Genomic DNA, 4,813 nt, shown 5'->3' on the forward strand with positions numbered 1-4,813 from the left:
TCTCTGAGTTGTGTCTGTTATTCAAAGCAGTTGAAGCAGTTATTGCCAGTAATCTTATTTCTGTGGGAGCCCCAGGGCAGACGAGGCCTCAAAATCAGGCCTGCAGACCGAGGCAAAGCCATCACAGCCTGCTGGTAAATGGCAGTTCTTTCCCTCCGAATCTGATATCAGTTACTTCGCAAACACAGTAATAAAATGAAACAAATCAGATTTTCAAGTAAATAAACCAGACTTCAGTGAGAAGCGACAATGGTCAGGGCAACAGGAGTTTAATAAGTGGTACATAGGGGGAAATAACAAAAACACTATGGCCTCTTCCTCGATCCTCTTTATTTTAAAGTCACCACCCTAACACTGGAAAAAAGAGGGTTGCTTGAACCCAAGAGCAAGAAGAGTGGAAGAAAGTCAAGTAAAACCAGCAGCAAAGCCCATGTCGACTTTCTCTTATCTAAAATCAAGCAAAGGGAACTGATGGATGATGGTAACAGTTGCACAACAAGGTGACTGTACTTAGTGCCACTGAGCTATATAGTTAAATACGCTTCAAGTAGTATGTTTTATATTATGTGACTTTAACCACAATAGAAACAAATTTAAAAAAAGATTCACAAAGACAAATGGACTCGTCCATTCTCTTCACCCGGAAAAACCAACAGCCTTTAAAAAAACTCAACAAAATGGAAACAGAGTTAGCCAATGGAGTTTCCTGAGGAAGGAATATTCCTTCTACCGGAACACAGGGTAACAACAGGATTTTGATGCAGCAAAAGTGGTAACCAAGGTCTCTTTGCCTCATCGAAGAATCCCAGACTCAGGGCATCATTATTTTCAATGTGCTCTGAACTCTGTACATTCTGAGCTACTTCTCCACTTGATCTGTCTCCATTGTTATATCACTTATTGGTTTTAAACAACTAAAACATCCCCACAACAATAAAAAAAGTAAATGAAGAGTGTCTAAATCTACTTCAGTAGAGTGACAAAATTCTTCCAGAAACCATGTGGTCTTTTGAGACTGGTTTCCTTCATTTGGCATAATGGATTTGAGACCTTTCCGTAGTGCATGTTGTGAATGCGTTAATTAGTTGTTTTTTTTGTGTGTGTGTGTGTGTGTGTGTGTGTCCTGAGCAGTATTCTGTTGTATGGGTGTGTCATAGTTTGTTTATTCATTCACTGAAGGACCTTTGGTTTTTTTTTTCCCCAATTTGGAGCATTTATGAACAGAGTCATAAAGAAGGTGGAGCCCTGAAGAATTGATGCTTTTGAACTCTGGTGCTGGAGAAGACTCTTGAGAGCCTCTTGAACTGCCAGGAGGTCAAACCAGTTAATGCTAAAGGAAATCAACCCTGAATATTCATTGGAAGGACTGATGCTGAGGTTGAAGCACCAATACCTTGGCCAACTGATGTGAAATATTGATTCACTGGAAAAAACCCTGATGCTGGGATATTTTTTTTTCACCTTTGGATGACCCATTTTGCCAATATAAGTTGTTGAAACCCATTGGGTGTGGAGGATCCTTATTAAGGAGTTCAAAACAATGTGATTTTATCAATTATTTTAAGACTAGTCAAGCTATCTTTTTCATACTGGATATTTCTTTTTCAATATTTTTCTATCGTTCAGACTAGATAGTTTCTATTGATATATGTATCTTCAAATTCACCTACTTCTTTGTCATATCCATTCTGCTATGGAGTCCCTTGAGTGAATTTTATCTTGGCTATTGTATTTTTACAATACAATATTTAGGAATGGACCAGATTGCTAATCATGAAAGTGACTTTTGGCGGGTGTGGGCTGTGCTGGGCTTCCCTGGTGGCTCAGAGGTTAAAGCGTCTGCCTCCAATGTGGGAGACCTGGGTTCGATCCCTGGGTCGGGAAGATCCCCTGGAGAAGGAAACGGTAACCCACTCCAGTATTCTTGCCTGGTGAATCCCATGGACGGAGAAGCCTGGTAGGCTACAGTCCACGGGGTCACAAAGAATCGGACACGACTGAGCGACAGAACGGAACGGAACCGGCTGTGCTGGGTCTTCACTGCTGAGTGGGCTTTTCTCCAGTTGCGGTAATCAGGACTACTCTCTAGTTGCCACGAGCAATGTCTCACTGTGGTGGCATCTTCTGTTGCAGTTCAGGGGCTCTAGGTTGCTTGGACTTCAGAAGGTGCACTGGCTCCAGAGCACTGGCTTGATAGTTCTGGTGCATGGGCTTAGCTACCTCACAGCATGCGGGATTTTCCCGGATCAGGGATCGAACCTAGGTCTCCTGCATTGGCATGCATGTCATGTGCGACTCTGTGCGACCCCATGGACTGTAGCTTGCCAGGCTCTACTGTCCATGGGATTCTCCAGGCAAGAACACTGGAGTGGGTTGCCATTTCCTTCTCCCCTGCATTGGCAGGCAGATTCTTTACCACTGAGCTACTGACTTTTATGGGATCACTTGTAAAACTTAAAATACATGCCTTTCTGGGTAATGCAGAGGACTGATGCCTAATTCATGCCATGGAGAGCTACAGTGGCATATATCAACATCAGAATTGACTTGCATTTGCAATGTTTGCAAAGCATGCATACTTCCTATGGTCCAGATGTTAGCCACATGAGAGAGCCAGCTTGGAGATTTTTAACAGAGAGTCTGTGTAGTGTGATTTTATGAAAAAACAGGCACTGAAGAGGGAGTTGGGAATCCAGGGAATATATCACCTATGAGAAGGAAAATGTAATTGAGAGAAGGTTTCCCAAAACAGAAGTCTCCGAGGATCCAAGGAAGGTCCCTTTGTTAAGAACTGCGAAAGGTCTGAAATTTTGCTTTTGCACAAGCTGGGGAGATCACTTCCCACAATTTCATGGATGCTGACAGAAGATAGAAGACTACTGGGTCAGAAACCAAGGGCTTTATTACTCATATCACTACCAATACCCAGAAAAATCAGCATTTTCTTGCACTAGTTCCTGAAGCACCAGTTTCTATAGAAATTGCAGAAATGCAGATGACACCTTCATGAACAGTGGGTTGCATTACAGAAGAGAAACCATGAGCTCAAGGAATCTAGATCTTTTATACTGGACAGTACACATAGCTATTGTTTTCTCTGGAGGGAGACATTATTCCTATCTTCTGAGGCTGCTAACTATACAAGCTCCCTTGAAAAATAATCTAGAACAAAGGTTCCCAAACTCCAGGATCTAACACTTGATGATCTGAGGTGGAGCTTATGTAATAATAGTAGAAACAAAGCACACAATAAATGTAATGTGCTTGAATCACCCTGAATCATACCCCCCACCACCAGTCCATGGAAAAACTATTTTCCATGAAGCTGGTCTCTGGTGCCTGAAAGGTTGGAGACCACTAGTCTAGAACAAAGGCAGTCAAAGCTTCTATTCATGACATATTCAGAAACAAAAGACACCCACCAACTGTCTTCTGACAACCGCATAAAAATTAGGTTGAAAAATCTGCTCAAAGAGAGGGACTCAGGGAGGGTAAACATCCATTTCCAATAGTACCTGCCACATGGCCAATACATACTTTCTCGTCTTTTTTCAAAGTGCCACTTTGGACCCAGCAGCTAGAGGAGGGAGGGGTGACCAGAGAAGGAAAGCAGAACCCAAGGACACACACAAGCTGGCCACCCGCACAACCAGCTGGAGGTGGACTCCTACTTTTCTGTGAAGTGTTGACCGATATCTTGAGTGGACCACTTCCATTTTCTTAAATAAAAGCTACATTTTTATATAATAAAGTATGCAGAACTATCCAGTGTAAGTGGGAGGACAGGTGAAACCTGTGGTCTGCTGAATTTTCATCAAGTGGCAGGAGAAAGCTGTTCTCCAGCCCATGAAATATGAAAAGGTGGTGAAAGATAAAGGTAATGAGTTACATTTTGAATATTACCACTTTCCATGCTTCCCTGGTGGCTCAGACAGTAAAGAATTTGCCTGCAATACAGGAGACCTAGGTTCAGTCCCTGAGTTGGGAAGATCTCCTGGAAATAAGAATGGTAACCCACTCCAATATTCTTGCATGGAGAATATCATGGACAGAGTGGCCTGACAGGCTACAGTCCATGGGATCACAAAAGGTCAGACACATCTGAGTGACTAACTCATGTTGCTCCATTTATTGGTTACAGTAACAATGATGACTACCCTTTATTGAATATTTTCACTCTCCAGGCATGTTCTTTTCCATAGATCAATTTATAACAATCCACACGGTAGTGGCTACTATTATGCCATTTAACAGAAGAGAAATGTAAGGCATAGAGAAGTTAAACAACTTGCCCAAGGTTGTGGAGCTGGTAAATGGTGAAGATTCAGACCCCAATAGCTGACTCCAGAGCCTTATTTTCTAAATACTAACTTTCTTATAGCATCTGCCTGTGTTAAGATAAGCACATGTATTAAAAAAAAAAAAAAGAAGATGGGAAGGGAGAGACGTTGCTTTTATGGTTGAAACCCATATACCAGCTGAGCCATAAGGGAAATCCATATACAATTTTAGAAATATGCTAACAGTTTTTGAAAGCCACCACTAAAACGCTATGAATGAGTAAGTAAAAAGCATACTTATCATGGCCTTTTACATTGTCCCTTTGCTTCTTTTGTGAAATTTCATTATTTAATCTATTTAGATTTTATTTTTATCTCTAATACAATGGAATTAAATGGAGAATTCTTAAGTTACTTATAGTTCTCTAAACCTGATCTATGAAAGCAGATCAAGACCTTTATGACCTCAAAAGTTTATAGGCAAAGGGAGAGAAATGTACTTAGATAAATATAATAGAAACAGAGAAAATGTG

This window comes from Moschus berezovskii, chromosome 23 (assembly GCF_049115385.1).
Source record: "Moschus berezovskii isolate FMDL1 chromosome 23, NW_MosBer_1.0, whole genome shotgun sequence".
Classification (NCBI taxonomy): domain Eukaryota; kingdom Metazoa; phylum Chordata; class Mammalia; order Artiodactyla; family Moschidae; genus Moschus; species Moschus berezovskii.